General features: G+C 39.7%; 1 long non-coding RNA gene across 1 annotated transcript in view; it reads right to left on the bottom strand.

The window, feature by feature from the left end:
* LOC103585447 overlaps positions 1-15,036 on the bottom strand; it is a 96,322-nt gene extending 81,286 nt beyond the window's left edge. Inside the window, exon 1 of the long non-coding RNA XR_550076.1 lies at positions 14,830-15,036. This is a non-coding gene — a long non-coding RNA (uncharacterized LOC103585447). The remainder of the gene's footprint in view (positions 1-14,829) is intronic.
* Positions 15,037-21,598: the final 6,562 nt, after the last annotated feature.

Below are 21,598 nucleotides of genomic sequence, written 5' to 3'. Positions count from 1 at the left end.
TATCATACATATATGTTAATATTTAAAATATTTTATATATTATATACACACATATATAATATTATATATAATATATTGTGTACACACATATGTTCTAGTATACATTATACATAATATCTTTCTGATACATATTTTTCTAGAAAAAGGGGTTGCGATCCGTTGCCGGACACGGAAAAAAGACAAAAAAAAAATAAATAAATAAATAAATAAAATAAAATAAAATACATAATATCTTTCTGATACATATTTTTCTAGAAAAAGACTGGAAGAAAATATATCAAAACGCAAATAGTATATTACCTCTGTTTTATAAAATAATGGAAATGGCAGAAATTGCTATATATACCCAAATATCAGATGTCTTCTTCTGCCATGCTTCTAACAGAATTCTAAGCTAAGCACGTACATGTCAAAAATAGCTACTTCTCCTGGCTTTCCTTGCTGCTAGGTATGCCGAAATTCAATCAATGGGATGTGAGCAAAAGTGGTATGTGTAACTTCTGGGTCATGCCTGCCCCTTCTAGCTTTCTCCCTCCCTGCTGATTACAGTGGAGTCCTTAATGGCAAGCCACCTTAGACCATGAAAGTGAGACAAACATGCTGGAAATGATGGAACAAGGAGCCTGGGTTCCTGCATGATCTTGTGGAGTAGAGCTACCTTACCAGTCCTGGGCCACCCACCTCTGTGTTGTTATGTTAAAGAGGAGTAACATCTAACTTCTGCTAGCCATGGTGAAATCAGGTCTCTGTTACATGCAGTTCAACCAACAACTTAATTAATGGATAGGGTCATTCTTATTTTTTCTTCATAATTTTCAGTATTTTCCAAATTTTCAATAATCAGCATGAATTACTTTGATGATCAGAAAAAAGTTTTTGAGGTAAGCTTTGTTTACTACTGGTAAGAAAATTAAACAGAATGAAGTCTGGGCAACATGTGCCTTATTTCCACATAAGAAAGGAAAAGTGAAATCTATAGTTCAGAAGTAGTTATTGCCAGGCATATATGCCAGGACACAAATCACACCCAAATAAACTCTCTGAGTTTATATGACCCTTTAATCACACCTCATTTCTCTTTATTTCAAACCTTTTGAAGAATAGTTTTAATAAGAAAAAGTTGTTTCAACTCTAAAAAAAATCTGCTTTAAAAGTGTTTGAGGAAAACTCTAAAAAATAAAACCAAAGTAAATATATTATGATTATCAATACCCAGACTTCTTACAGTGAATTTAAAAACAGTCTTAAAAACAACTTTGTATGTGCACTCGTACCTTTAATTTAAGGGTGATGTTTGTCCTTTACATAGAATCATAATGCTGTCCATCAATTAGGTGTATGCTCTGATTTTATTTTCCCCTGAAATGGTGACAGATATGGCAGAGCTCACATAACCTCCCTGATTTCCCTTGTGACCCATGGGCCTGTATGATGACATGACTGTCCGAGATAAAGGAGTCATATGTAGTCCATAAAACAGATAAAAGATTACCTGGTCTACTTGGGAATCAGATCCAAAACAACAGACTCATTAAAACCAGTCTCTAACCATATTAGAATAATACACCGAGAATCAAGGATCATTCGAATCTGTGATTAATTTATGCCAGTGGCATTTGGCACCTTATAGAGGATCATTAAAGCCTAGAGCACAGGCACACCTGACATTCCACCAGGTTGATTGAGAAACTTATATGTGATTATATATATCAGATAAAGAAACTATTTTTCCCTTTCCTCCCAAGAGAATGCCAAATGGTCCTTCTCTCCCCTGCAAATCGTAATATCCAACACTGATCTGGCTAACTCGTGCTCAGTAACAAAGGCAGGATGCCAGAGTTTCTTCACTTCCCTCTCAGGATGACTGTGCCAATGTGTTCTCAAGAAACCCCTACACTCTTTCCTGCAACAGGCGAATCGAAGCTGACAGTCAAAGCTCTGAATTCTCAGTTTCTCTCCCCCTCTTCTCTTTGTAGGAACATAAGCTAGCCAACTCCACAGGCCTAATTACCATGGTAACAACATGCACTGTGATTATGAGTGTGTTTGTTTTTTAAAATGACTCACAGATTGTTCCCCCAGAAGCCCCAGACACACAGGTTTCTGGCTGGTTTATAAAATCCACCCAAAGTTTTCCTTCAAATTTCTTGCTCCTATTAGTATAACTGGTGAGAGATCTATCAAATCAAATATGCCCTTCTCCTTAACAATGAAAAAAAAAAATTGGTTCCTTATACACCCCAAGATTAATCAATTTAAACCTCAAGTTTATAATGAAATTAATTTGAGTTTGTACACTAGAGATAATTAATCTTTTCCTAATTTAAATAATTAAGGTATTTCATAATGTAGTTTTAGAGACTCAAATGAAATATTCAGGTGAAACAAAATCAGTAGTGAAAAGTATCAGATAAAATAGCCTCAATCTGTGGGTATGTGGTCACATGTAAAGTGTTACAAAAGAATAAATGTAAGTCTTAATACCAAGATGTTTTAAAACCAATGTCCAAAATAGACATTTATTTTTTAAATGCAAACATGAATGAGTCCAGACATTTAGAAGAACTGTGGAGTACTTCCATTCATTTATTTAATAAATATTATTTAGACCATCTATGTACTAAACACTGTTGTTTATAGCTGGAACATCATAATAGGGCTTAGGGAAGACTATTTTCTCACTGGAGACAAAGGCCATGGGCACAGCTCAGTGCATTACCACCTCTCAGAAAGCTCCTCTGTTTCACAAAGCACCATTCTGGGTGAAGCGCTCAGTGAGAGGGATCATTACCTAATGAGCAAATCAGGCCTGGAATTCAAAGTACTGACTTTGGCATCACAGCTGACTCCCTTGGGGATGGGGGGAAAAAAAAAAATATATATATATATATATATAGCTGGTAGTTTTTTTTACGTGAAAAATGAAAATAAACCTTATCTTCAAGGAAATTTAAATGAAAATAATTTATATAAATCTATTTAACTTAAATCCCTTGATGCTAACATATAATACAACATTATATACATACACAAAATAATCATTTAAAATTACTGTCTCCAAATAGCCACATATTTTTTGTATTGCTACCAATAATATTTTTTTTACTAGAGTTTGAAGGGAAAACCATGGTGACTATCAGTCAGGATGGGCTAGGTTATGCTGTGGTAACACATGACCTGCTATATTCAGCAAAGCTTACTTCTTGCTCTTACTCCCTGTCCACTGCAGGTTGGCAGAGAGACCTCCTTTGTGTGGTCTTTACTGTAAGGCCCAGGCTTAAGAGCTCAGCCACCATTTCTCTCTTTCAACCACTGCCTATGGCCAAGGAATGTGCTCACAACCTGCTTCTTACAGCTTCTTCCTAGAAGTGACATATACCATTTCTGCTCACTTTTCACTGGCCAATGGGAGGCACATGGCCACCTAACTATAGCCCACTGGGAAATGTAAACCTATCACGAGCTGGGAAAGAAAACTGGAAATATTTATGGCTAAACACATGGATTCCTGAACACAGTGCAAACCCGACACTAACATTTAAGTCAAAACATCAACATCTGACTATCCCAGGGATATAGGCTTCCTTAGGTGATTCCTTATTCCAAGATGTGAGCACTTATGATTGATGTTGGGCCACAACAATTATGTCTGCTAGAATTTGCTAAGAATCCCTTGGATAGAATAAAAGATACTCTGCTGCAGATCTGTGGTAATAATAGCAATTATACTAATAATAGCTATATTTCTTTAATACTTACTATAAATTAGGCACCATGCTAAATAAACATTTTACATACATTAAAAAATTTTCTTCTGACAATTTGGTGAAGTAGGTATCATTATTTCTCATTTTATAGATGAGGAAACTAAGCATAGAAAGTTTGAGCAACTTGCCCAAAATGATTCTGATTCCAAACCAAGGTCCTTTAACTATTATGCTCTCCTGTATATTAAATCTTAGAATATTATTTTTTTACATTTACAGTATTTTAGGATTATTTTAAGACATAATAAAAGACAAGTCAGGCCATTCTTTTTGCCTAGGGATTTTCATCTTTTCTTACTTAAATTTTTATTATTTTAATTTAAAAAGTCTTGGGGCTGTTCAATATGGTTTTTTCCCTTAAGTTAAAATGTAATAAAACTGTTAGTGAGATGGCTTAATGCCCACACACAGCAATTTTCCCTAAACACAACCATCATTCATGAGGCTTAAAAAAACGGCAAAGGATCAATTCAGTTCTCCAAGGAAAGCCTCTAAAGTGACAATGAGATTTTTCTTTTCCTGTTTAAAATTTTTTTACAGTTTTTCTTATGTGGTTCTACACAGATCAGATAAATACCCTTCTTAAACCGAGTTCTGTTGGCAAAGCCTAGAAACTAACTTGACTTTCCTGTTTAAAAATGCAAATACAGGAGTAGGAGGCACTCAATCATCTATTACAGAGAAAGGACTCCTACCATTAATGCTTAGTGTGTTATGATGAAAATGCACAGAAATACGCCTTAGACACAAGCAGTCAAAACACTGTAATGACGGCAATTCCACCAAAATTTCCCTTTTCCACTATTGCTGCCTCACATAATGCAGCCTCTGAATAATACTAAAGTAGAAAGTAGGAACTATGAAGAAAATGTAATAAGAATGGAACTGTATACGTCAAAACACTGTAATGACGGCAATTCCACCAAAATTTCCCTTTTCCACTATTGCTGCCTCATATAATGCAGCCTCTGAATAATACTAAAGTAGAAAGTAGGAACTATGAAGAAAATGTAATAAGAATGGAACTGTATATGTTGCCTCCAGAGTTGGAAAGTAGAAACCTATTTTCTAAATAACTCATAATTAGAAATTCCAGAGATTATTCATTGTTCTCTTACAGGTGCTGTAATCCACAAAATACATACCTTCCCAGAAAAAACAAGGTTTTCATTTAAGTGGGATAGACACCATATGTAGAACCCTTGGCCTCTCTAGCTCATTACTTGTCCCAGAGTGGGTTTATTTAGGTCAAATTGATTTAAATGACCAGCCAGGAAGACTTAATGTAATTATATATATATATATATTTTTTTTTACAATGCAGAAATTCAGGGCTGGTTGTCTAAATGAAATGCCACTCTCACTGCTTTAAAGGACCTGATGAATTTCCTTCTGGATAATTTGATTAGAAGGTTATTCTTGACTTTCTCTCTCCAGCCATTCTGTGTTTTTATCCAAGATTCTCTCTCCAACCTCCCTAGACCATCACCATCAAGAAAAACAAATGTTTTGTTTGTGTAAGTTTGTTTTTCTCAAAGGGACATGCGTAAAAACTCTATTCAACTCAAAGCTATATGATCTTGGTAGGTTATTTAGCTTTTTTGAGCCTTGAAATCATCACTTATGAAATGAGAATGATAAAGTGGCAGACTCTATTGCCTGCCTACCCAATTACTATAACCCCTTCTTCCTGTGAATAGAACCAGACCTTTTTCCTGGGGCCTAGTAACCTTGTTCTTCAGAGAGGCTGGGCTGCTCCCTGGTTTCCAGAGGAAACTTAGATTTGCCAATTGATGGTTCCATCTACCCAGCCACTAATACATAAGGGAATTCTGCTGGAGACGGCTTTTCTGTAACTTTAAAAAGAGCTACATGGGAAGAAATCAGCCCCTTTACCAGGCTTCTATATATCAAAATCTGCCTGTATTCTGAAATTGTAGCAGCCATCTCAGCACAGAGAGAGGAGTCGGCCTAAGAGGGTAAACCAACGTGCTGAGCAAAGAAAGCACTCAGGTTGCTAAGGACATTGTCCGGCTACTAAATAACTAACTCTGGAGCTACCCTGATTTCAGGGGATTTGGAGACAAGTTTCCTATTGTTTAAGCCATTTTGGTACGGCGTTCTTTAACCAGCAGCTGAAAGTATTCTGATAGAAAAATATTATCCTCATCTCACAGGGTTATTTTTAAAATGAGTTGAAAACTGAAATGTATATAAAGTATCCAGCACAAACTTAATGCTCAACAAATGCTAGTTCTCAACTTGATTCCTAAACATGTTAACCCTTACTCATTTAAACATGAGTGAGTGCTTTACTGTGTGGTTTGAATGACTCCTCTGTGAGGTTTTCCCTGGTTCCCCAAAACTGAATTCAGGATGCTCAACAAATGCTAGTTCTCAACTTGATTCCTAAACATGTTAACCCTTACTCATTTAAAGATGAGTGAGTGCTTTACTGTGTGGTTTGAATGACTCCTCTGTGAGGTTTTCCCTGGTTCCCCAAAACTGAATTCAGGGCAGAAGTCACTGCCTTCTCTTCTTTATTCACTTAAGAGATAATACCAAGAACCTAAGGTTATTTTACACAGTAAGAATGGTCTTTAGTTCAGACAGCAAGCCTTGTAGTGCTGATTGCAGGGTAGGAAAAAAACAGAGTAGTCTTCCTGACTGCGTAAACCAATTTGATCTAAATAAAATCCAACCTAGACCAAGTACTCAACAGAGCAGCCAAGTGTTCTGCATTTGGAGTCCACCTAGTTTAACTGAAAAGCTGCTTTTTGTAGGAAAGACAAATTTTGTAGATTACAGTACATACATGTGCAGAAGGCCACATTTCCTCTGGAATTTCACCTCATCCTTATTTTAAAAAGGCACCTGCACCTTCTGCTTGGAATCTTCTCCCCCAGTCCCCTAGAACTTCACATGGTTGACTCCTCACCATCATTGAAGTCTCAACTCAAATGTCACCTCTTCAGAGAGGCCCTCAGGGATTACCCGACGAAGTAAACTCCCCATTACCAGCATCATCATACGTACACCATCAATCACCTTATTTCTATTTTCGTCCATCAAAGCACTCATCACTATCTGATATTTTCTTGTAATTTGTTTCTGTCATTGGGTTCCAGTCCTGGATGTTTCTGATTTAATTAGTCCGAGGTAAGGCTGGACTGTAGATAATTTTTCAAAGTACCCCTCAATGATTTCCAATGTGCAGCCAGATCTAAACACCACCGGTTTATGTGTTTATTGAGTCTCTCCCAACACTAGGATGTAAGTTCCAAGAAAACAAAGAACTGGCCTATTTTGTTCATCCTAACTTCCCCGGCATCTTGAAGGCCACATGGCACTCTGCAGACATTCAGTTAAGACTTGTGGACAGAATGACTAACTGTATTGTAATTACTTCTGTGTTTGTCTGTTTTCCCCAGTAGTCTGTGAGCTCCTAGAGGACAAGAACTATGTCTAGCCCACTCTTCATCAAAAAATGAGTCACTCAAAAAATTTCATTAAATAAATGAATGATAAACAGACTGCATCATCTGCTACAAGGAAGACAAGGACAAAACCAGATGTGGCTGCTGTCCTCAAAGAGCTCGCAACATGGTCAAAAAGAAAAAAATACGCAGATTGCTGTTATGCATGCTAGAATAAGCTAAATGCTGTGGTGAAAGAAAAATACATTTCAGAGGAGACAAAAACTTTCTTATCAGGAAGGGGAGGGAAGAAACCAAGGAAGGCTTCACGGAAGAGGGAGCATTTGGACTGAGCCTTACCAGACAAATGGAATTGGGGTATTAGAGAAGCAAGACTGAGTGTGAAGGATAGAAGGGAAAGCAGGAAAGCTATTGCAGAGAGAGGGCAGAGCACACACAAAAAAATCAGTCCAGCTGAAGGTTAAGAAGGCCTGAACTCAGACACTGGCTTTCAACGTAGAAAAGAGTAGGCAGTGTCAAGAAACATTTCCAATCACAATACAAAGAGCTATACGACTTACTGAAACTTGGGTGGCTTGGGGAGGAAAATAGTAAAATTGGGTTTTCCTAATTAGAGGGGTTGAAAGAATGGGGTGTCGTAACAGTCATGTAATCTGGTGAGGAGTTGGTTTTGAGGAGTGGGAAAGGTGATGGTGAGCACTGATTAGGATATGTGAGTTTTAATTTCACTGGGTTGGATGTTCTGGTAAATTTGCAAGCAGCGGGCTATGCAAGCTTAGAGAATAGGTGAGAGATCAGAGTGGAGAATCAGATTTGGGACTGACTTCCACAGCAACAATGATTGAAACATAGGAAAGGGTTCAATTAAGGGAAAAGGAGAAACTAAGTGGCAGAAGAATCAATTTTAAGAACGTGCATATTTAGGGAGCAGGAATTGAAGTTAGTGGAGAAGTTGGGAGCCTTTGGAGACGTTAAGAGAACAAGGTTAGTAGAGGTTACAAAAGTCAAGGGGAAGCTTTGTTGGCAGTAGGTCTGTTTTATCTATTTTTAAATTAATTTATGTGTGTATGAAAAACTAAGCATGTTTACAAGCAAAAGGGAAAGGATGAATAAAGAGAAGAAACCAAATACATAGGAAAGAGAATTATTGTCAGAACATAATTCCTCAGAAAGTAAAAGGAAATGAGATAGAGAGTCCAAGTAGAGGGTTTACTCTTGGCTTGTTAATTTGACTTAGAAAGGAAGAAGAGAAATGAATGATCTATGTTCTGAATGTTTATGTCCCCCCAAAATTCGTACTTGTATGTTGGAACCCGATCCCCAATGTGATGGTATTGGGAGGTAGAGCTGTTGGGAGGTGATTAGGTCATGAAGGTGGAGTCCTCATGAATGGGATTAGTGCCCTTATAAAAGAGGCCTCCAGGAGCTAGCTAGCCCCTTCCACCATGTAAGGTCACATAGAAGGCACCATTATGAGGAATGAGCCCCCATCGATGAATGTGTGGATCTGCTGGCAACTTGATCTTGGGCTTCCCAGCCTTTAGAACTGTGAGAAATAATTTTCTGTTATTTATAAGTTACCCAGTCTATTGTAATTTGTTATAGCAGTCCAAATGGACTAAGACAAATAAAGACACAGAGAAATTTTGAGGAATGAGGAATGAGGTTGAGGAAGCCTGTAATATGTGACTTCTCAGAAAAACAGAAGGTGAGGTCCTGTAATGAGTACAGGGAGTGGGGACTTTGGGTTGAATGGACGGGAGAGTGAAGAGTGAAATAGAAAAGGAAGAAGAAAAGGATTTGCAGAGAACAGCAGTGGCCCTGCTGACCTGGAAATGAATCTGGAGTAGAACCGATTAGCCCAGTTTCCTCTCCATTACCTCTGAGTGCTGGGTGCCAGGGGAGAGGGTTGGGGGATGCCTGACCCCACAGCCAGGGTGGCTGGGGGCATGGGAAGGCCAGGGAACAGGGAAGAAGGGGTCAAAAGGCTGGTTTTTTCAAAGACTTTCCATTAAGAGCTTGACTGTTTACACACATTTGCCAAGAGATTAAAGGACTGATCTTGACTTATCTCAAACCTCGGTATACTGTGGTACCATTTATTGTCTGAACACTGACTCCCATTAAACACAACTTGTTTTCCTTAACATAAGAGTTTCCAGGAACCATATGTATCTCTAATACTCTTACCTGAAAATTTGAATCTCTAACCCACAGTGACGTCTTTATACTTGAACAAATTTGGACACAAAAACTCCATGTTTACATAGGGTATTAAATTTAAACATTCTCCTCTTCTTTTTAAACAAAATATTTTACTCTTATAAACAATCTTAAAAGTGACAAAGTATAATGACTTTCTCTATCCATTTGCCCTAATATGGAAGAAAGAGAATGGATTTTGAATTGGGAGGTGAGGAATTAGTCAACTGTGCAACTCTAAGTTCCAGGCCTATTTCATTATCCACCATGGACGGGCTGACATAGGCCAGGTCACCCCCAGTCATTTGCAGCTCTATCATTCTATGATGTTCTAGACCAGGGATTAAGTCTTGGTGAGGAATTAGTCAACTGTGCAACTCTAAGTTCCAGGCCTATTTCATTATCCACCATGGATGGGCTGACATAGGCCAGGTCACCCCCAGTCATTTGCAGCTCTATCATTCTATGATGTTCTAGACCAGGGATTAAGTCTTTTTTTTTTTAAGTTTTATTTTATTTTTAATTGACAAATAAAAATTGCATATATGTATAGGGTACAATGTGTCATTTCTGTACATGTAAACATTGTGGAATGATTAAATCAGACTAATTAACATTTCCATCACCTCTGGGGTGGGCTGGGAGGAACTAAGTCTTAATACAGCTCTTAACTCCCCTCTCCCACCCAGACCTGATAAAGCCAGGTATTCGGGTTCTCCCAGTAATTGTAGAATGAACAGATTTAAAAATTAAATAAATTTGGGGGTCATTATCCACAATCTCACCCCCAACACACGTGCAGAGTACATTAAAGAAAGTTAATCATTCAAGAGCTCTTCAAACCACTTAAGGTCAATGTCTGCACCCCCATCATAAAGCTCAGATATTGCTGCTATTCAGTAGAGTTCTCCCTAATCTTTCTGCCCAGCCTTCCTCAGCTTCATTCATACCCTACTTCACTGGCTTCTCAGGATGAGGAGTGAAATCTGTATTGGAAAACGAAACAGGATTCTTTATTTTTAAAAGTGAAATTTAGATTAGAATCACATTACATTAGTAGAAACTTCTTGTCTCAGAAACCTATTGTATTGTTTAGTTACTATGCCCCCCCCCATAAGTTTGCGGGTTTGAGAGCAATTTCCTACTTTAGTTTCCCCTATCTTTATCTCACTACCTATTGCTACCTGTTATGCTACCTATTGGGCATTTTTCTCATCCTGAGAAGCTTCAGTTACTGAGTGGGGACCACAGCCCTCCAGTGCCTCTTTGGTAGTAGCCTGTTCCATGACTTGGACTTGACCAGCAGGGTCACCAGTCTGACTATCTACAATAAGGGTGTGAATTTCATTATCAGGTTCTTGAAATCACCAATTATTAGCAGGAACTATGCATACTTTCTTACTTTCTTTTTTTGATTTAAAAGTTACTTTTGAGAGAAATATACGTGTGTGTGTGTGTGTATTTTTTGCTGGCTCACACAGGACCCTGGACCTTGAGTTATCATCACCACATTCTACCCAGCTGAGCTAACTGGCCAGCCTGCAGAGAAATGTTTTATTTGGGCAGATATAATACTGTTGTATACAGGGGATTAAATACATTATAATCCTTATCTAGTGATGCATTATGTTAAGAGATCCCACCATTGAGAAATGTCATCTCAAAACAATCTAATTAAGAATTGGTAAAGGACTTGAATAGACATTTCTCCAAAGAAGATATACAAATGGCTAATAAGCTCATGAAAAGATGTTCAACTTCACCAATAATTAGGGAAATGCAAATCAAAACCACAATGAGATACCACTTCACACCCATCAGAATGGTTATTATCAAAAACAAACAAACAAAACACAGAAAATAACATGTTAGTGAGGATGTGGAGAAATCAGAACCCTTATGTGCTGTAGTGGGAATGTAAAATGGTGCAGCTTCTCTGGAAAACAGCAATGTGAAAAAACAAAAAAAATTAAACATAGCATTTCTATGTTGCAGCAGTTTCACTGCTGGGTACCCAAAAGAAGTGAGAGCAAGGACTCTAACAGGTGTTTGCACACCCAAGTTCATAGCAGCATTATTCACAATAGCCAGAAAGTGGCCCAAGTGTCCACTGAAGGATGACTGGATAAAAAAAGAGTGACATGTATATACAATGGAATATTATGTATCCTTAAAGAGGAAGGAAATTCTAACACATGCTACAACACAGATGAGCCTTGAAGACATTATATCAAGTGAATTAGGCCAGTCACAAAAGGACAAATATTGCATGATTCCACTTATACACAGTACTTAGTCAAATTCACAGAGACAGAAAGTAGAATGGTGGTTGCCAGGGGCTGGGAGGAGCGGGGAGCGGGGAGTTATTGTTTAATAGGAACAGAATTTCAGTTTTGCAAGATAAAAGGTGTTCTGTGGATACGTGGTGATGATAGTAGCACAACAATGTGAATATAATTAATATCACAGAACTATATACTTAAAAAGAGTTAAAATGGGAAATTTTATGTTACATATATTTTCACATAGTCAAAAAAAAAAAAGAATCTCCTTGAACCTTTGAGGTAGTAGCGAAGGTCAAGAATATGCTAACTTTTCCTCGTGCCACCAAGGGAAAAAACAAAAAAGACATCTGTGTACCTTCTATGTACCAGGTACTCACTTACCCACACAAAAGCAAAAACAAAACAACGCCCTTGATTCTGTACTTTCTATTAACCCTTCTTCACAATGAAGAAACTAAGGTTCATAAATTAACGTACCAGGTCAAGTAGTAAAAACCAGTGATAGGATTCAAAGGCAGATCTGCCTGACTTTGAGGCCTGTGTTCTTTTCACGCTATGGTGTTCTTTTATTCCATCCACAGTAGGCTTTTGTTGACGGGCTTTCTGCTTTGACTATACAGCGTGTAGACTTAAAAGTTGGGCCAGCCTTCTGAAGTAGGCTAAAAAAGTCAGTCGACCAAATACATTCACTACACGCCCACCATATGAGGCTCAGGGCTGGCCATGAAATAATGGAGTCATGTTTCCATTCAGCCACTGGCCGTATGGCAGAAAAAAACCCCCACACAATTAAAATTTCAGTGTTGGTCGACTCCCTGAAAGGCCACTGAAAATCCTGTGCAAAAGTACTATGTCTTTCAATATTCCATATGGCCAGAATAAGTGGAAATAGTCTCACTTTCAGTGTAAGAGTGTATTCATCTTTTTCCTAAACACTTTACCATCATAGTTACTGATCTGCTGTTACTCGCGTTCTGCTTCAAGCTGGAATTTAACAATTAAGGAGATGTTTTGTGCTGTGCAGAAAATAGTCACCTCTTAGCTGTTTTCAGAATGATACCCGGGGGGCCCTCTTGACTCTACCATGCCTATTGGTCAAGGTTTCATCTTTTTACTTTTGTGTGAAACACACGCACAGAATAGTAATGCAGATTGTCTGCACATCCCCAAACAAAGCAGGGAGTTGGCATTATCTTGTGAATACAGGCTGGAGATGAGTAAGTACCAAAGGGTAAGGAACCCCTTTTCTCATTCATGCAGCCCAGATTCCCAACTCTCTACTTCATTTAATGACAAGCAGCCTGATAATAGAAGCTGTTAGGGCGTTCTGGATCCAAGATCTACCCTCTGTCTCCTCTCTGGGAAGATTATCTTTACATATTTTACTTAGGATGCAAATAGGAAGTGGAACTGTGGACTCTGTGGCATGACTTGTGTTGCTTGCAGGTTTGATTAAATTCAATGAATCCTTCAGGGGAGCTCCGTGATTTCAACATCAGCAATACTTCATCTCTCAGACATGGTGCAGGTTTATTTAAATGAGAACTAACCTCAGAAAAATAGACATTTTACCTACAAAAGGTTCCTAGCTCTGAAATAGGCGTTATGCTTATAAAAGCTTCCTAGTTCTGAAAATGTGCTGCTACTCCACAAATTTTGAGAAGCCAAATCAATGTATTAAACATGGCATTAAAACACACACACACACACACACACACACACACACACACACACAAACCTATAGCTCTTCACAACTAAAAATGGTGATAAAGAAGGAGGCGGCCAAATCAATGTATTAAACATGGCATTAAAACACACACACACACACACACACACACACACAAACCTATAGCTCTTCACAACTAAAAATGGTGATAAAGGAGGAGGCATATACACACACCCTTAATTGGCATATCTGGTGTTTAAAAACCTGTATTTTAAGAATTTATGACTGTCAAATATGACATTTTTATTATTTACTCCACTATCAGCAATTCTTTCTCTCTTTCTTTTGAAAATCATTCCCTTTCGTCATAAAACCCAAGCAAAAACCTTTTATCAATGACCATTTATTGCTTAACTACACTTTCTGTTGAGGATACGTAGTTTAATTTTTTAAATCATGCTACACTAGATTATTAAACTCTTTCTCCTACATATCCTGCCAAAGGAATCTCACAATCTCAATTCTAATCCGTTAGATCTACTTTCTGCACTTTTACATATCATTCATAAACATGAACAAGTCACAGTCTCAGACTCTCATTAAGAGCATCCATTGCTCAAAAAAAGTCAAAGAATAAAAATCATATTCTGATATTACTACCTCAAGTCTAAATATGGTATATACCGGTAAAGAAACAACCCAGCTGCACTTTTATATTTTGTCCCTCACTGAGGTTAAACATCCACCTTGACCTAGAGATAAATAAAATCTATATAAATGTAACATCCACATATACACCAGTATCTGATTCTGGACAAGTTACCATCCCTAAACCCGCCATGCTCCTTTGAATAAGGATGTAACTTTAGGACTGGAAAATGGTAGCTGTTTCTGAGGTTATTCTGAAAGCAGCTGCACAGAGCTGAGGGAGGAAGACACCGTTTTTTTAATGGTAAATACTGCCCCTCACATACGCAATTCGAGCCTTTGTTGGCAAAATCTGAGTACAAAAGAATTAGCCCCCGTCCCCAAAGCCAAATCACAGCCATTATAAGACAGAAGACACCCCAGTGCAATACGTAAGAAAGAGAATGCAATTAACATTTTACACCACTTACACCCTCTCAACAAGGGGACTGCAATGCTCAGATGATCAGACCACGGCTTCCAGCCCCTGTTGATTTCAACTCAGCTCTGCTTTTCTTCTGAGAGAACTATGCAAACAGCTTCTTACCTTTAGCGGGTTTTCCTGGCAAGTCACCAAAGCTAAGCCCTAATGATGATTTTTTTTTAAGCAAATGTGTCACAAATTTGGTCACTCTCAAAAGCCCTTCTAAAAGAACCTATGCTAATCATTTCCCTCAATCCTCAAGCAATGTCCTTATCTTCCCTTAGAAATCTACCCTTGAAACCACAGGCGATGGTCATTTTTCTCAATTAAAACGGAGCAACATGCAAAACGTTTCCTTTACCTTGGCTCCTGAGGCTTGGTCAGAGGAGAGTGGCTTTTCCCCTCTCTCCCGAGCTGGTCTGTGCAGATGAGCCGGCGCAGCCCGCCCAGCCCAGCCCAGCCCAGCAGTAGTAGGAGTCGCCCACGGAGCGGCGGCGGCGGCGGCGTTGTGTGTGTGTGTAGCAGCGGCGGCTGCAGCCTGGGGACTAGTCCCCACCCAGCTTTGTCTTCAGTCATCGTTCTCTCTACAGGAAGCAGCGCATCTCCCACTTCCTCCTCTCCTTTGTAGCTGTGAGCTGTTTTCTTCTTTTCCCTCTCATTCCATCTCAGTGCTTACTCTAGTGGTTTGTCTGCTCCTGGGAGGCTGACAGTAATTTGACTGTAATCTCCTTTACCCCTTTGTTCCAAGTCCCTCTGGTGCTGTCTCTTCCTTCCTTCCCCTTCTCATTTTCCCACCTTCACCTCCACAGCAGCTTCCACGGGCTGCCTCCGTTGCCCCTTCCTGGGGCACAGCCTGCTTTATTAGCCTGAACTTGACTTATTGTTGTTCTTGCTGTGGCTGCTGGTTTGGGGGGTTGAGGGGGGAGGTCAGTATAGCTCCTGGCCAGGTTCTGGCCATGAGATCTCTCACCAGCCTAAACTGTTCCTCCTGATTTTCTATGGTCCCTATCGAGTCAGCTGGGAGCTTGCAGCCTGCAGCTTCTTGCTGCAGCATTTTTCTCTGAGGCCAACATTCTAGATGCTTCATTTCTCCAGGGTCCCACTACCACTGAGATCTTACTTAACCCACATGCTCAGAAAAGAATGGCCCTGATAAGTATTCTTGTGGGGCCTAGGAGCTAACCCAAGTCCTGCAATGCTACCGATAGGCCTAATAGTGAAGATGTATGCCTAAATGATTCTTATAGATGGGAAGGAATAAAGTGGGGCTGAACACTGTATATACCCAACCCAGAAACAGAACTCTCCCTCCCCACCCCCAACTCATTGATAGGGCTGAAAGGACCCTCAGGATCCTCCAGTCCCTTTACTTCACTGTAGGAGGTGGTGTAGTGTCACAATAGGGATAGAGCCTACAGGCAGTCTGTTCGCCAGAGTTTGAATCCAAGCTATCATTACTGACTGTATGAATTTGGGCAAATTATTTAACTTCTGCCTGCCTCAATTTCCTCATCTGCAAAATGGAGATGATTATAGTTATACCCTACAGTGGAAACCTGAGGATTAAATGAGATGGTACGCAAAATGCTAATGATAGTTCTGGGAACATAGGAAGTATTCAACACATATTAGCTCTTATTACTTTTAGAGGACATTGGAGGGCAGAGATGACAAGTGACCCGTACTTGGTTTTCTTATTTTTCACTGTTAGCATATTCACAAATAAGCCCTGATGCTCTTGATAACAATTTATTCTGTGTGTGAGTCATTCTTTCCCCAGTACTAACACAAAGCACTTTGGGGAAGCTACAGTTTAAACATGGGATGGGGCAGGGGAATCCTTGTTCTGGTGTTCAGCCATCAATGTTGAGTAAAAAAACCTCTCCCCAGGAATCAGTGCCTGGAAAGCTAATCTTCCTGGGCAACAGAGTTAATTCTTCAACTCCTCCTTTTTAATCCAGTCTTGCCTTAATCCTCCAGCATGTAAACTAACAGGAAATGTTAGAAATCTAGGGCTGATGTAGGATAACTCACCAGGTGAGCATACCTAACACACCTTGGGGAACACAGCACACTAATATGGAAGGTACAGAACTTAATTTCTATGAAATGTTCTGAGACAGAACTCTTTGTTTTGATTTGATGTTCCACAAACAGAGCTTGCTAATTTTTTTCCTGGAAATCTTTCATCAAAAAGGACCCTGATGCCAACTCACTAACACCTGAAAATTACAAAATGAATTGTTTTAAGATTAAAAATGAGAAACTACCTCTGAGCTACCAGCAAATAAAATTGTCCTAGTGGGAGAGGATTGGGCATAGATCCAACTTAACTTGAGTTACCTCCAGATCAGGAATCCTAGTGCCAAAGGTTACCAGGAGCTTTTAAATGTAAATTTCAATATACATGATGCCAATTCTAAGAAAAATGAGAAGCATGTTATTAATGGTTGGAAAGATTATGGAAACAAGTATTTGATTAATTTTAGACCAGTGAATTCTGGCATTAACTCTGGATTCAAATAAACCTTTTTTTTTTTAATCTCTCTTTTTCTTATATTCACCCACACATACACATATAAATGCATACACACAAACTCTCTCTCTCTTTCTTAACCATCAGAGAGTGGTTGGTACTTATATTTAAGCCTATATAGGAAAACCTCTTTCAAACAGTAAGTTACTGGGAATTTAGCCTGTTGCCTTCTGATCAGTTCTATCATCTCTGGCCCTTATAAAACTCACAGTAGGTTAATCTGGCCATCACTGGGAAGTGCCAACAAAACTCTCTTCGGAGCTAAAAACTGGATTTTAAGATCATTCTCTTCCTGTCATTAACCTCATTGCTTTCAATTGGTCCTAATAGTCTCTTTTTTGGGAGAGAAAAGTGAAGTGTGAGGGTGTACATTGGCCAGGAGAGAAAATTAATCCAGTTTAGAGCTCTTAACACAAGCATGGTAAGTATTCACACGAAGACTGCAATGTGTTTATTTCTTAGAAGAAATCATATAATTACATCTCACCCTTAACAGTTCGTGCCATCAATTACCATGAGACTATCCTAGATACGTTTTACAATGCGTAAAACAAAAGCCCGTAAAATACTCTTAACGTTCATCAACGGCCCCATTTGCAGGCATTAATATCTCGTATTTCTTCCATTTGCTGGTAGAGGAGATTGATGGTAATAAAGAGGACATGATTTTGGCTTGATGTCTCTCTTGCATTATTGAGCATTCTAGCTGGATGTTCCTTCGTAAAATACTCTTAACGTTCATCAACGGCCCCATTTGCAGGCATTAATATCTCGTATTTCTTACATTTGCTGGTAGAGGAGATTGATGGTAATAAAGAGGACATGATTTTGGCTTGATGTCTCTCTTGCATTATTGAGCATTCTAGCTGGATGTTCCTTCGAGTTCTTACACTCAGTATTCCCCAAATTATGTACATCACCTTCATCCAGAGCCTGTTTCTCTTTCTATATTCTCTATTTTATTTAATGAGGAATAATGTAAGAATAATCCCAGAACCTTATCTTTGTCATCCCAATCTGATTTAAAGCTGCTCATCCTTTCATTCCTGCCACAAAACTATCTCTTTGCCCAGACCCCTCCTCCCATTCCCCTTGCCACTGTCTTATTTCATAAATGCTTTGGTTTTTCCTGTATCACTACAATACTCCCTACTTTGTCTTTCTGCCTCCAGTCTCTCTTCCAAGCCAACCCACAAGAAGTACATTGCTGAAATGAAGAGTTGATCATATCGCTGTTATAATTATGCACTATCTCCCCTCCCTGGTGCTTACAGGATGCGAGCCCTAATTCCTGTGCATGGCATACTGCCTCCACAGGCTGCCTCCGTGGAGGCAGCCTTCACAATGTCACTGCCTACACTCTGACCTTGCCTCCTGTTATAACCCCACATCCCCCTGCACAGCAGGCTCCTGATGGGGCCATGCTCTTTTCTTCCCTGCATCTTGACAAATGCTATTCCTGTTGCCAGAGTACCCTCATCCCTTCCTCCTTTTGTCTGCTGCATTGTTTTAATGATTTGCTAGATGTTCATGTCACCCATTAGTGTTTGGGCCCCTTACGGTTAGGGCCACCATATTCTATTCATCTTTGCTTGTCACATAGCAGGTAGTTAACAGATGTCTGTATAATGAAAAGACATCACTGGCAGAAATTCCAAAATTGCTTTTGTGTTCCTTTGAATGCCTAGGAAGGGGAGAAAAAGGAAATCTCTAAAATGAGAAGTTGATCATGGGATAAGAAACAATAACTCCTCTATTTTTTGCAAATTGCAGAAAACCATGGTACATGCATACCACATTCTGCATATTTGTTATACAGACAACCTTAAAGAATTCTGGGACAACTCCTGGTTCCATTTCCACACTGAATAACTTATAAAGAAACACAGTCTGGCAACAAAAAAATAATTTAAAAAAAATTTTTTTAAAGAAATGGGAAATAGGAAAGAAAGCTATCCTGTACTTTTATCTCTGGAGGAACTGTAAAGAGACCAATTTGTAAGCCAGAAACACTTCTCAGAACCCCTTCCGCACTCTCTAATCTTTGCCACTTCATGCGGTCCCCAGAGCATCTCATATGCCAAATCTCCAAACTCTTTCTCTAAATGTGTTTACAATACTGTTTGCCTCTTTCTCTCTCCTCCCTGCCATGCCCAGCTAGTTCTTTTCTATTTCGACTGACTTGCCTTCTCTGGCTGAGCCCACCCTGCCTTTCCGTCCATGTCTCAGTTTTGGTCTCTCTCTCTTTTCTGATTCTCCTATATCAGAAAGGAGCCATCAAGTGTACCAGCAAAGCCCCTCCTTGAGTGCATGTGTGGGCTGCAGTGAGATGGAAGGAGGGCAAAATGGGACGAAGAAGGTGATTTCATACAGTAGTAAATCTTGTCCACTCTTGTACCTTCAGGATACGTGTAATGACTTGCTTCGTTTTGAGGCTGCGTGTAGCCATCAAGAATAAATGAGTGAATTGTTGAGTTATTATTTTATCACAGAAAAACCAGAATTTTAGGTATTTTTTAAGAGATTATTTAAAGGGAATGGAAGCCTCTTTAAAGAGTTCTTCAGAAAAGCATAATCTTGATCTGATTTGTGTGTCACAGGATCATTCCCTCCCCCCAGATATCTGAGCCTAACCCCAGCTGTTGGGGCCAGGAAGACTGAATCATATTAGGTTTAAGGAGAGTCAGGAGGTGGGGTAGCTGAACTAATCTTTCCTGGGAGAGAGTGGCTGACCTTCACTAAGGAAAAATGCCAGTCTGTCTCATGGCCCAGCCCAAAAGCTGGTAGGACAAGACTTATGAAGAGTCATGGGCAACTCTTCCCTCAGAGAGCAAAGCAGTAGAACCACTAGTTCTACCTTCCCTTTGCCCTGGGCATGTCTAACTAGGGGACTAAATAGAATAGTGTGAAGCCCCCACCTCCAGTTCTTCTCTGATATTGCCTGAAATGTCACACGTATATGTGTATGTGTGTGTCTTGCACACGTACAGCCCTCGGGAGGTTCTCAGCGACAAATGAGTTCAAGAAGCTTGTTTTCCTAACACCTCCTGAGAAGATAAATACAGGTGTTGATGGGGAGAGGAGGGATGTGTGAGGAGGCTAAGGGGAGATGGGAGTCAGGGAAGGCTGGGGGAGGGTGTGCCATGAAGCACGAGGTCTTGCTGAAGAGGACCCTGATCGTGGAGGGACACAGGAAAGGAGAAAGCAGGAGAAGGGGAGGGAGGCAGAACCAGAGCCAGAATGAAGGTAAGAAAGAACCATAGAGGCCTGGATGTGGATCCAAACAGTGTTGCCTGGGCTGAGTTTGACCAGGCTCGCATAGGAACCAGGGCTAGGCACACGCTGAGTGCGGCCTGCCTGCTACGGGTGTGAAGTTCTGGGCTTCCCATAGCAGATAAGGTTCCTAACCCTCCCTACACCAGCAGGAGTTGGAGTCGGGCTACTGACTGGGGTCAGATGAAAGAGTTTAAACCAAATGCATTATTGCCATACAAGCAGAAAGAGTAATTCTGCAAAATAAAACTTGCCCCTCTAAAAAGTCTCTGAGGATCAATACAGGAATTCAGGGACAACAGGAAACCAGCAGCAAGATCAAGTAGAGGGAGCCAGCAACAAAGCATGACCGAGGTTCGGGAACATCGTGCACCAGCAACGCCATGGAAAACAACCCTTTAAAATGAATGTCAGGTTTAAAGGATACGAATCAGTGAGATTAATAACACACAAGTAAATCATTTTGAAGTGTCTTGAAATAAAAGCTGTACTCCAATAATAACTCCAATAATTTGCAGGCAAGGAAGAAAGGCAAGACTTGATTTTTCTGTGCCAAATGTGTAGACCAGACAGGGTGATCTATTTTGACAGTAAATAGGTTGGCAAAAAAGCTAGGGAATTAAAGGAGATGTTTGATGGCTTTTTGTCTTTGTGTCTTTGTTGATTTCCCTACTGTAAAGGGTTTTCACAGATTTACTTATGACATTCCTTGCCCCTCCGCCCCAACCCCCCAGCTCTATTCTTCATTGGAGTTTTAGGGTTCTCATTACGGATTTTCCTAGGATAGAATTTCAGAAACAGAACCATAGGACTTGAGGAGGGAATTGTGCTAAAGTGTTGGCTGTGACTGTGTCTCTTCTATCAGAGTCTGCTAGAGTCTAATACTCAGTGTTAGTGGACTGAACACTCCCGAGGGCAAGGGCTGGGTCTCCACGCTGCAGAGTCGGCATGTCGCTCAGTGCTTGGCCCACTGTGTGCGTGTAGGGACATTTGCTCACTTTGACTCTGAACAACTGGGCCCTGTGGGAGAAAGTTATGGGTACTACTGACCGTTTTGAAAATACAAGAACACACATTTATAAAATCAGGTACAATTCTAAGAGAATGAGCAAACAACCATGATAGCCACTTAAAATATCACCCAAAATACCCTCAGGAATCAGAAAATGAGAAGTGGATGTGGAAAGGAGGAAAATGTGATATTGCTTTGGAAAAAGGAAAGAACTTGAAGTTACCAACTGAATAATACTATTAAAACCACAGGAAAAAATCTGTTCTTTACTTAAATCATAAATGAAGTCCCAGTATATGTAGAAAGCTC

The sequence above is a fragment of the Galeopterus variegatus genome, unplaced genomic scaffold, assembly GCF_000696425.1.
Source record: "Galeopterus variegatus unplaced genomic scaffold, G_variegatus-3.0.2 Scaffold240, whole genome shotgun sequence".
NCBI classification, from domain to species: Eukaryota; Metazoa; Chordata; class Mammalia; order Dermoptera; family Cynocephalidae; genus Galeopterus; species Galeopterus variegatus.
The sequence above is the reverse complement of the archived record's forward strand: the minus strand, read 5'-3'. Positions and strand labels throughout refer to the sequence as shown.